The following is a 13,667-nucleotide window of genomic DNA, read 5'->3' as shown; positions in this document are numbered from 1 at the left end:
TTGAAATGATATTGTGGCGGGAGATAGAACGATAGTCAGATTAGAAAAAGAAAATCTTGGCTTTCCTCTGGTCCAGCCTCAAATAACATTCATGAAAAACAAAAGCAAAAAGAGAATTTCAAAGTTTGGGAACTCTTGAGTAAAAGAAGCAGTCCCTGAGCCGTTTAATTCGGCGATTACCGATTTTCAAATAGTGAAAATTGTAAAGAGTAAAAGTTGCAAACGGTCTAGAAAGTAGTTCTGCTTTCTCTGTAGCTTTAGGATCGAGTTACAATAATTCAAAAGTTGTTTATTGCACTCACTGAAGTGTGTAGGATACTTCATATGTTCATAAACATCATCATTACCAGGTAGACAGTATTTTAGACATATACGCTTATCAATTTAATTATCATTCACATCACATGATCTCCGTAGAGGGGCAGTGGCATCAGATTACCTTACGCGGTGCACTGTAGGCATTACTTAAGGTTCTTTGCAGCGTCCCTTAGGCCCCAAGTGCAACTCCTTTCATTCCTTTTATTTCCTATCTAGATTCGGCCAGCCTTGTGCTGGCACGGGGTCTTGCTCTTCAACAGCCCGTAAGTATTTCCATTTACTGTGCCTCCGCTCATATTCTCTTTCTTCCATCTTACTTTCCGCCATCTCCTAACAACTGTTTCAGAGTAGGACTGCGAGGCTTCTCCAAGGCACCTGTAAACCCCCTTTATTGCCACTTCCTTCTGAAAATGACCTTGTAGGTCCCAGCGCTTGGCCTTTTGCCTAAATTTTATATTCCGTTTCCAATTCCATTTTCACATGGCATTCTATTTACCATTCATTATCTGGTTGATCATTCATATGCTTTAATATTTCAAAGAGTGACGAAGAGGTCTTCTGAAAGTGGAACATGAGTTTTTCTTCTTTTAGTTTTCTTTTACCTTAAAAATTTTTATTATATTGAAAGTAGATCACATGGAAAATATTAAAAATTAGTGAATGATTAATTGCATTAATATATATATATATATATATATATATATATATATATATATATATATATATATATATGTATGTATGTATGTATGTATGTATGTATGTATGTATGAAGGTATGTATGTATATGTATATGTATATGCATATATTATATATATATATGTATATATACATTATATATATATATATATATATATTGTAAATATCCTCTTAACCCTTATTAGAAATGAGCAACAGCGTCTAAGTGCATCAAAAGCAAACAGACATAAAGCAGCGCTTCCTTTAGAATTTGTTAATATCAATGATTGGTGCAGGTAATTACCGAACCTTACCTTAGAGAGAGTATTTTATTTAAGGTTATGTCTAAACTTCTTGTGCACAAAGCATCAGGTCTTTACTAAATAAAGTAATAATTAACAAGCCAATGTTGCATTGTGAAGCAGTTATCAAAAATAATTCCCTCTCCCTGTACCCCCCTTTCATAAGTATAAAAAATTAGGACATTTAAGGAAAGAAATCTCTGTTGTAAAACAGGAAGTGGGATCTGATATCCTCAAAGAATTGCAAGAAAGTTTTAAGTAGGTGTAATGACTCTGGGCGGGAAGAGAAGTTCCTGAAACCAAGGTCTGCAAAGGAGTTGATGAAACGTATCAGGCAGTGGAAAGGTAACGAGATGATACATACATACATACATACATACATACATACATACATATATACATATACATATATGTATATGTGTATATACATATATATGTATATTATATATATCTGCAGTATATATATTTATATCATTTATATACATATGAATGTATTTATATATGCACATGTGTGTGTGTACTTCCTTGTTATATTTTAGCTAAATCAAATGTGGCTGCCTTGTCACATGGTCTCTATTATCATAATTTTTCAGTGTATAAAGATACAGATATATCAGTGAAAATTGGCAGTTAAAATAGTAGTCATAATAACGGGAGTAATAACTCCCTATATCACAGTAATAATAATAATAATAATAATAATAATAATAATAATAATAATAATAATAATAATAATAATAATAATAATAATAAATTCTACCTGAAGCCCAAATGATGATAATCTCTATCGTTATCCACATAATTATGTAAAATGCAATTTGCATCCATAATTAATATTCGCCAGAGAAGAGAACGAAAGATGTATTAATTCAATTTGCGCCGGGAAAACCTGCAGTGAAGTGTCTGCCGGCGAATATATTGTTTATTACTACAGTATTTATATCAGATACTCTGCTGCAGTAAAACGTAAAGATAACAAGTAAAAATTACGCCGAAGTTTCTTCTGCGCAATAGAGTTTTCTGTATAGCGTATAAGGAAGGCCACCGAAAATTGATCTATCGTTCGGTGGTCTCAGTATGAGCCGCGGCCCGGTGGTGGCTTGTCTTATATGGTTGCCAGAGGCACGAATGCGGTTAAATTTAACCTTAAATAAAAACTACTGAGGCTAGAGGGCTGCAATTTGGTATGTTTGATAATTGGAGGGTGGATGATCAACATACCAATTAGCAGCTCTCTAGCCTCAGTAGTTTCTAAGATCTGAGTGGCGATTAAATTTTGCGCGGACAGAAAAAGTGCGTGACGGAAAAGGTGCGGACGGACCAACAAACTCCCTTTTTTGTGGTTTTTTTAACCGTTACTTTTAAAGCTAGTTTTCATTGTAGGACGCTGTTTAATTTGTTGTCATTTGAAATTATTATTATTATTATTATTATTATTATTATTATTATTATTATTATTATTATTCAGAGGATGAACCCTATTCGGATGGAACAAGCCCACTGGGACCATTGACTTGAAATTCTAGCTTCTAAAGGATATTATTATTATTATTATTATTATTATTATGTATGTGTATTGTGTGTGTATTATTATTCATAAGGATGAACCCTTTTCACATGGAACAAACCCATAGGCCCTGACTTGAAATTCCAGCTTTCAAAGAGAATGGTTTTCGCCATTAGGAAAGAAGTAATATATGGAATGGAATAATGCCAGAAAAGAAATCACGTATTTAAAAAGAAAAAATAAATTAACAAATTAATAAACAAGTAGATAAAAACGTGAGTAATATTTAAAGGTAATGCGTAAAAAAATGAGAGAAAGTAATAGAAACCAAAGGTCAAAAGGCCGCTTTAAAGGTAGCCAAAAGCTAAGCTTTTAATATTTTGTTGTAAAAAAATATATTTGTATATATTTGGGAATAATAAAACAGTAATGGTTATACACATTTTGCACACCTGGGAAAGGTTCTGGTAAATCATTATTTGTTTTGCATTTGTGTAAAGTTTTTGCCTCATATTGATGGTATGGATACATTAATATAACATAATAATAATAATAATAATAATAAATAATAATAATAATAATAATAATAATAATTCTTTTTGAGATCATATCTGTTATAATAAATAAAGAAATTATCTGCAAGTTTTTATTTTATCCGATGAGTATATATCTATTTTTACGTAAAGAAGGGGGAAAAAAATAAACATAATGCTATGGACCAAAATCCTCATCCGGTCAACCATTATAAGACCAGAATTTGACATGAATGAAAATCGTATAGGCCGTCAATCCCGCCATTGAAGTCCATCCAATTTTCATAGCAAATCATAGTAAGCGTGGAAATCTGACACTTGAACGTAACAAACTCGAACAAACACGATCTCGGGGCCGTGTTTACACGAGACCCTTTCGGGGGGCGAAAATAAAATTCCTAGATCTTCTGAATGCAATCGCTCGCTGCTGCCGTGAATAAAGGTTTGTTCATTGTGAGATTCTTCCTTCTCTCGTGTTATCAGGCGAAATTGCTATTCAAAGGTTAGTTCAAGAAAGTTTGTTGACCTTGATAATGAAATGCAAAGAGCAAAGGAGACTCGACTGAGATTCGAGCACACAATACGAAAATATTCGGACGAGTCGGTGGTGGTGGAATGCTCTGGAAATACGGGACATGGTGGGTGATGGGTAGAAGAACTTCGGTTAATGGGAAAAAGAAGTCAGGATTGAGAATACGGCAGACCCTAAGACTCCCTCTCTCTCTCTAAACTTTGGGAAGGAAATTATTCATATTAATCGTTATTGCTCTTAGGCACTTGATAACATTATTATTATTATTATTCAAAAGTTGAACCCTATCCGTAAGGAACAAGCTCACAGGGGTCATTGACTTGAAATGCAAGTTTCCAAAGAATGTGTTGTTCATTTAAAAGAAGTAACAGCAGGTAATAAAAAATACAGAAAGAAGAGATCAGCTATTAGAAAAGAAAAATATATGAACACATTGATAAATAAATAGATAAATCTGTAAGTAACAAGTAAATTATTAAAATAAAAGAATTGTTTTAGGGTAGTAACGCGTTGCATCTTCGCTTGAACTTTTGAAGTTGCAGTTGCACAGCATCCTAAGGGAGACTGTTCCACAGTCCGACGGTGTGCGGAATAAAGGACCTCTGGAACTCAGAAATTTGACAACGAGGCACATTTACTGCATATTGCTGCTCCCGTCCAGCAAATCTGGTCGCTCTCGGCGGGGAAAGAGGATCAGGGATGAATTATGAATGTGAAGGATCTCTGTTGAAATACCTCTTAAGAAAGAGTGACGAACAAGAGATAATCCGTCGCCCTTTTTTCATTAAGAAGAAGACGGTCAGTCAGAGAGTGCTTGAAAGAAATCTCATTTTGCATCCGGATCACCTGGAGCCGTGGAATACAAAGCGGAGCATTTGCAGGCAAATGCTTTCATCTTCCATGAAAACCTTGTGGGGTGGGGGTTTTGGCGGGGGAGTAACATCAAGGCACAAGAGTGAAGTGCAGGCGCAAATTTACGCGAGTTTGCGCTTCATCACAAGTCAAGGGATTACAATACAAGTGTGTGCTTGCATTTATTAACAGGCACACAGCTCACTCACCGTTCCCTCTGGGCTTTGTCGTACAAAGGAGTATTCTCAGTTTTAGAATAAGCTTTCATATATGTTCTCACATCTAAACGACGCGGGACGGGAAAGCAGCAGTAGAATAGTGTTTACGAAGGCTACACGAAATAACTGTGCAAGGACTTTTGGAAACGCGATAGACGGTTTAGAGCTTGAAAAGTTGGAAGTGAAAAAAGGAAGGGGGGAGGGGAGAATTAAAACCTCAGGCCGGATGTAGAAAGTAAAAAAAAAAAAGGAGGAGGGGAACAGTGGATGCTATCCAGAAAATCAGGAACAAAATGTGTGCCCCTTGAAAAATTGAGTTGCTAAAGGCCTCCTAATATTTTCTCTTGCAGATTTCCGCGGGTTAAAAACTCGAATGTACGTTGAATGATGTTATAGAGAGAGAGAGAGAGAGAGAGAGAGAGAGAGAGAGAGAGAGGGAGGGAGAGAGAGAGAGAGAGACGGTTACCACCTAGAGGATGAGGATGAGATGAATTAATGAGGATAGTATATGGAAGAATAAAATATTAACACAGCAATAGTCTCAAATAAAAGAGAATAGTAAAAAAATTCACAAAAGGAAAATAAAAAATACAATTAGGTGTAAAACTATAAAAGGGGAAAGCAGAGAACAAAAACTGTGAACAATGCATTGGCAGATTGAAGGAAAAACTTTCTCTGCCACTGAAAGCCCCTGAAGAAAGATTGAGTGTCATATATATATATATATATATATATATATATATATATATATATATATATATATATATATATATATATATGTATGTGTGTGTGTATATGAATATATATATATACATATACATATATATATATATACATATATATATATATATATATAGTAAAGATATATACAACCTCAATTAACTATAAAAGGAAAAAAAATTATATACAACCAAAGAAATATATTGAAAACTCAGTAAAAATATGGAAGCGGAGAATAATCTATAGTTTCAGCAAATACAGAATACAGAAACAGATCAGTCCATTCTAGCGTCAGAGATTTTACCAACTTTAACCCAGCCATTCGTGTAAATGTAACTGAACGTATCACAATAGAGAAACCAAGTTTACCATAAAAACTCCAGTGCTGACTACTGAACTACAAAAGCTTTGTAGGATACTGTAGTGAAGCATATAAGGTTTACAGATCTGCCGAGAGATTATATCAAAGTAAAACTACAAATACAGTTTGAGTCCTAGTTTTAGTCTACTGATTTTTCCCCGTAGGGGGCTACTGCCGTCAGTGCACCTCATGCGGTGCACTTTAAGCATTACTTAAGGTTCTTTGCAGCGTGCCTTCCCGCCCCTACCTGCAACCCCTTTTGTTCCTTTTACTGTACCTCCTTTCATATTCTCTTTTTTCCCTCTTACTTTCCACCCTCTTCTAACAATTGATATATAGTGCAACTGCGAGGTTTTCCTCTTGTTAAACTTTTGAAACCTTTTACTGTCAATTTCCGTGTCAACGCTGAATGACCTCATTGGTCCTAGTGTTTGGCCTTGGGCTAAATTCTACATATTCAATTCAGTTTACTGATTTTTAGCCAGGGTTACGTCACTAGGTCTCATGAGTTTCGACAGTATGCATACTACTTTTATTTATATGTTACTTGACATAGGTACTGTTCTTCTGCAATAGCAGGTCTCTCTCAAAGGGTGTTAACAAATGCTCTAAAGCAACCTATCCACATAAGTGTTAGTATTTTAATATTTATTTTTCTTTTACTTTTGGCGTTGGTGGTTCTTTATTATTTTTTTTACTTTTGGGGTTGGTGGTACTTTATTATTTTTTTTTTTTTTACTTTTGGGGGATGGTGGTCCTTTATTTTATTTTTTTTTTTACTCTTGGGGTGTGTTGGTCCTTTCCTTAAACTCGTGGCGTTTTATTGATTTACTTTCGAAGAGAATGAATTTAAATGAATCTTATGAGTGTAATTTATGGCTGTCCCAAAGGGTTTTATAAGCGCTTGTCATTTGATTGATTTTCTTGCGAATAAAACTAACTTCGAATTAACTTTAGAAGAGTAATACCATGGTTAAAGCAGAGGTATTCTAATCACACGACAAATTTTCTATACCAGAAATGGCTCTACACGTAATGAAAGGGGTGATATCTAACCGTTCCATAAGTTTACTGGTCCTAGACATATACTTCAAGGGAACTCTTGTGAGGGCAAGAGGAAATTAGGTATTTGGGATGCCTGTTGAGTTCTGCCTGGTAGCATTCAATTGTTTGTAAGCTTGTTCAAGATGATTTAGTGATTTTATTGTAATATATATATATATATATATATATATATATATATATATATATATATATATATATATATATATACATATATATATATATATATATATATATATATATATATATATATATATATATATATATATATAAATATAAATATGTATATATGTGTGTGATATATATGCATATATATATATATATATATATATATATATATATATATATATATATATATATATATATATATATATATATATATATATATATATATATATATATATATATATCATTAATGTTCATTATTTCGTTTAAATGTAATCCTACTGTCCCACAAAAATAGCTGTGAACATGAGAATTGGTATTTACGCAATATTCTTCCGTGGCACTATTTAAATTAGTCTCCTGTTGGAAAAATATGTTTAAAGCAAAAAAGAAATTCTTATGCTACCTTCTCACATTTAGTTTCAGCGTTCCGTTTTATGAATAAAGCGTTAGTTAATATCTTCATCACAGAAATATTATTACTCTTTTCAGTCGGTGATTCACAAAAAAATTCTTAACCTATAACTGCGCGAAAGCTTCATGTGCATATGTGCATTAACTAAGACACATAAACTTTGAACATCATTGCCCTTAAGTAAATGATCTTTAAAAATAGTCTTTTCTAACCTGAGAGTTTCCCAGACTGTCTTGCTTAGTCGTAACACTAAAATTCCTTGTAAAATTTTTAGGTTTTTTTGTCCTAAAGAAACTGCATTGGCCACATAAGAATTAAAACACGTGTCCGTATTCATCGAAGTTATTCATCTGACCATTCCATTCCTACCACATGCTTGACTTGATGCAATGTGTGTGTGTTATTATTGTATTGTGTGTGTGTGTATTATTATTATTATTGAAGATGAAACTATTCATATGAGACCAGCCACAGGGGCCATTGGTGGAAATTCAAGCTTCAAGAATATGGTGTTAATTGGGAAGGCGTAAGAGGAGATAAAGGGAAATGCAGAAAGAAGAGATCCCACTCACTTATTAAGAAAGAAAAAAAGAAGTAAATTCATAAATTACCAAATAGATAAAAAATATATTGAAATGCAAGGAGAATAGTATTAGGGGTAGCAATTCATGCTCCCCATAAAGGAAAAAGAGTAAATATGGTCGTCGTGACACGGAGGGCGGCAACCAAAAATCCTGGCTCTATCTTCCAGATCTCAGTGAACGAACCTGCCCGAGAAATCCTATTTACTGCGTGCATATGCGGTGTTATTAAGTATCTAAACGTTTTAGTCTTGCGGATTTAACATCCATGATACAATCTGCACTGATTATTCTCATTGAGTGAAGGCTGAATCCTATTCTATTTCGAACGTTTTACACATTTGCTTCTACAGAAGACAAATAACAGAAATCCATAATCTGAGTAATTAGGGTAAAAGGGAAAAACACGATTTTGAAAGATGTAAAACACAAAGAATTTTTTCATTGAAAGTAAAACTTCCCTCGACCAAAACAGAAACAGATGCATAAACTGCAGCAAATACAGAAAAAAACCAGCAACTGGTAAAGGTAAAAGGGAAGAACATAATTAAAAAAAAACACACACATACAAATTGGAGAACAAATATATTTGCTCTCCAACTTTTTACAAAGTTCTATATTCATGTTATCAATACAATTTGGTTAATGCATAGGACAAAGAATTTTTTCAATAAACGCAAAAATACAGTCGAAAAAGACAAACAGGAACAAAATCGGCACAAAAACAGACCTTGGACTGAACCTCGATGATATAAATATATATATATATATATATATCCTGATGATATAAATATATATAAATATATATATATATATATATATATATATATATATATATATATATATATATATATATATATATATATATTTATATATATATATATATATATATATATATATATTTATATATGTATATATATATATTTGTATATATATATATATATATATATATATATATATATATATATTTATATATATTTATATCATCATATATAAGGGAAATAGGATACGTCTTCCCTGTTCGCTCTCCTTCACCAAACGTGCTGATTAAAGTGTTTGGGCGGAAATATTTTCTAGGCGGAGCAGGTGAGACGAAGAGAGGCGCGTCCCTTTAATATCCCGATAATGCGACTATTCTTTATCAGCGAGGTATACACACACACACACACACACACACAACGGAAAACAAGCTTGATACACTGTAATTCCAAAGTTAGGTATGTTCGGCGAATTTCTTTTTCCTTTATTATATTCGTGAAGGGAAAGCTATTAGCTGATTTTTCTCTGCTTTTTTTTCAAAGTTAAAAGAAAGTATCTTTAGCCGTTTGTCAGTCTAAAGCTAAGCTCCATTCCTCTGGGGCAGGGTCAGTTTGCTTCTCTCTCTCTCTCTCTCTCTCTCTCTCTCTCTCTCTCTCTCTCTCTCTCTCTTCTTTCTCTCTATATATATTATATATATACATACACACATACATACATACATATATATATATATATATATATATATATATATATATATATATATATATATATATATATATATACAGTATATGTAGAATCTACAGGTCACTTTTTACCAGATACAGTACATATGTAATTGTAATAGCCACAATACCCTCTTAATTGTGGGGCAAGAATATAAAAATGTCACGTCAAAACAAAAGTATCAGTTACTGTTATCATATGGGTGAATTGGACATAGTAACATGACTTTGTAAAGGCGATTATAAGTTAAGGGGTTAACCATTTCTCTCTCTCTCTCTCTCTCTCTCTCTCTCTCTCTCTCTCTCTCTCTATTATCTTTCCAGTCATCAGTCTACCCGAGACATATGCGGTCATCCACTGTTAATTATTATGTTCAGCACAAATTACAGCCCTAAGTGTAATATTTTCTTCTTTAAATAAATTTTCAAAATTTTACACTTTGTTGTAATGGAGGTCTAATAATCGATATTTTAAAGGAAATCAATTAAAGAGTCGAATAGTTCCTTGACTAGGTCAGTTCCGGTCACCCCCTATGTTGTCGAATGACTTATTCCAGGTGAATACGACGCATGATGAAAATAACTCTCTCTCTCTCTCTCTCTCTCTCTCTCTCTCTCTCTCTCTCTCTCTCTCTCTCTCTCTCTCTCTCTCCTTCAAAAGTTTGGGAATATGGAAAGTTTTTGTTTCTTTTATCAGTTCCTATTAGAATGGCCTTCTCTCTCTCTCTCTCTCTCTCTCTCTCTCTCTCTCTCTCTCTCTCTCCCCTTCAAAAGTTTGGGAATATGGATAGGTTTTGTTTCTTTTATCAGTTCCTTTTAGAATAGCCTTCTCTCTCTCTCTCTCTCTCTCTCTCTCTCTCTCTCTCTCTCTCTCTCTCTCTCTCTCTCTCCTTCAAAAGTTGGGAATACGAGTAGATTTTGTTTGATCTATCAGTATCTTTTAGGATATTCTCTTCTCTCTCTCTCTCTCTCTCTCTCTCTCTCTCTCTCTCTCTCTCCTTCTAAAGTTTGGGAATATGGATAGGTTTTGTTTATTTTATTTTATCAGTTCCTTTTGGAATAGCCTTCTCTCTCTCTCTCTCTCTCTCTCTCTCTCTCTCTCTCTCTCTCTCTCTCTCTCTCTCTCTCTCTCTCCTTCAAAAGTTTGGGAATATGGATAGGTTTTTTTCTTTTATCAGTTCCTTTTAGAATAGCCTTCTCTCTCTCTCTCTCTCTCTCTCTCTCCTTCAAAAGTTGGGAATATGAGTAGATTTTGTTTGATTTATCAGTACCTTTTAGGATAGCATTCTCTCTCTCTCTCTCTCTCTCTCTCTCTCTCTCTCTCTCTCTCTCTCTCTCTCTCTCTCTCTCTCTCTCCTTCTAAAGTTTGGGAATATGGATAGGTTTTGTTTATTTTATTTTATCATTTCCTTCTCTCTCTCTCTCTCTCTCTCTCTCTCTCTCTCTCTCTCTCTCTCTCTCTCTCTCTCTCTCTCTCTCTCTCCCCCCCTTTCAAAAGTTTGGGAATATGAGATAGATTTTGTTTGATTTATCAATTACCACCAGGAAAGCTCTCTCTCTCTCTCCTCTCTCTCTCTCTCTCTCTCTCTCTCTCTCTCTCTCTCTCTCTCTCCCCTTCAAAAGTTTGGGAATATGGATAGGTTTTTTCTTTTATCAGTTATCAGTTCCTTTTAGAATAGCCCCCTCCCCCCTCTCTCTCTCCTTCAAAAGCTTGGGAATATGAATAGATTTTGTTTAATTTATCAGCACCTTTTACGATAGCATTTCTCTCTCTCTCTCTCTCTCTCTCTCTCTCTCTCTCTCTCTCTCTCTCTCTCTCTTTCAAAAGTTGGGGAATATGATCAGGTTTTGTTTGATTTATCAGTATCTTTTAGGATAGCATTCTCTTTCTCTCTCTCTCTCTCTCTCTCTCTCTCTCTCTCTCTCTCACAAAAGTTTGGGAATATGATTAGATTTTTTGTATTTATCAGCACATTTTACGATAGCCTGAGGTCAACGTTCTCATCACTAATGTTTCCAGAAGAGACGAGTGTTTCGTATGAAAAGACTGACTCGGCAATTTTCTGAAGGTTAGGGTTACCAGCACTAATGCCCTCTTCTTGACCCCAGATGACCTTGATACCCATGCCCAGCGTGGAACACGGAACAGCAGACCTTTCTGTGTTGGTTTTTTTCTTTGTTTTTGAGGTTTGTGTAAATTTGGTTTTGCCAACCTAAATCTTAACCTTTTTTGAACATTAACTATTCATTTGATAAATTTGGCAACAGAAAAGCAAAGCTGTTGTGACGCCAGTTTCAGTAAACGTAAATCAACCGATCAAAACAAACTTGAAGTAAATAGCTCAAGCATATATGCGTTTTTTTGCAAAGCCTTAAAAAAAAAGCGAATCTGTCAGGTGAACAAAATTCGGCTAACAGGGCGAGCGTTTAGGGTCCGTAGAAGGAATTTGGTCTTAATAAAAGTCCAACATTTAAATAGTAACAAAAACAAATTAGTTTTATGAAGCATTTATCACCACTCTAATGCAACAGAGTTACAGTTTTGGTAGTGGTAAGTTTGTAAATACAGGACAAAGTTTTCCAGTACCTCGAGCTACTTACGGAAGTGAATGTACTGTATATGCTCTGGACTATTCATATAAGTGAATGCATATGCTATGAGCTACTTAGATATGTATATGCATATTCTCTGAATTACTTACATAAGTGAATGCATATTCTCTTGACAACTTACTTAAGTGCTTGCATATGAGAATATGAGTGCATATTCTCTGATATACTTACTTAAGTTCATGCATATTATCTGAACTACTTCCATAAGTGAATTCGCATGCTCTGAACTATTTACATAAGTGAATGTACATGCTCTGCACTGTTTATACAAGTGAATGCATGTGCTCTGAACTACTTAGATAAGTAAATGCGTATGCTCTGGAATTACTTACATACGTGTATACATATTCTCTTAACAGCTTGCATAAATGCACATTCTGTGAACTACTCACTTGAGTGAATGTATTTGCTCTGGACTACTTAGATAAGTAAATGCATATGCTCTGAATTACTTACATAAGTGAATGCATATTCTCTTAACATCTTGCATAAATGAGTGCATATTCTGTGAACTACTTATTTGAGTGCATGCATATTATCTGAACAGCTTGCATAAGCGAATTCATAAGTGAATGCATATTCTCTTGATAACTTGCATAAATGCATATTCTCAGAAATATTTACGTAAGTGCATGCATATTATCTGAACTACTTGCATAAGTGAATGCATATGCTCTGGACCACTTAGATAAGTAAATGCCTATGCTCTGAATTACTTACATAAGTGAATGCGTATTCTCCTAACAGCTTGCATAAATGAGTGCATATTATCTGAACTAGTTACTTGAGTGCATGCATTTATCTGAACTACTTGCTTAAGTGAATGTATATGCTCTGAGCTGCTTAGATAAGTGACGCATATGCTCTGAACTTATAGAAGTGAATTTATATCCTCTGAACCATTACTTGAGTCTTTTTACAGAGGTTCGTATGAAAATGAAATCTGAATTTTTAGAAACATTCGTGAATAATAAGATTCCCAACCACACTTTGAAAATGGTGTTAAAACCTGAAGTTATCCTTTTTTTATTTTCGCTTTTAACTGTTTTACAGTATTTAATAGACGGAATTTCTCCTGTTGTTAAAGCTTTCTTTTTATCTCGGGAAAATGGATTCAGAGAAGCTTAATAGGATTTTTTAATGAAATTATTTGAAAATGTTTGGCGCTGTCGTAACTGTAAATTGCATAAGTAATATTGATTTAAAAATCTTTTAATCACAACAGTCATTTAAATGGTGAGAAAAGAAAATCCTTACTGTTGTAAATGTAAACATATATATATATATATATATATATATATATATATATATATATATATATATATATATATA

This window comes from Macrobrachium rosenbergii, chromosome 59, assembly GCF_040412425.1.
Source record: "Macrobrachium rosenbergii isolate ZJJX-2024 chromosome 59, ASM4041242v1, whole genome shotgun sequence".
NCBI classification, from domain to species: Eukaryota; Metazoa; Arthropoda; class Malacostraca; order Decapoda; family Palaemonidae; genus Macrobrachium; species Macrobrachium rosenbergii.
The sequence above is the reverse complement of the archived record's forward strand: the minus strand, read 5'-3'. Positions refer to the sequence as shown.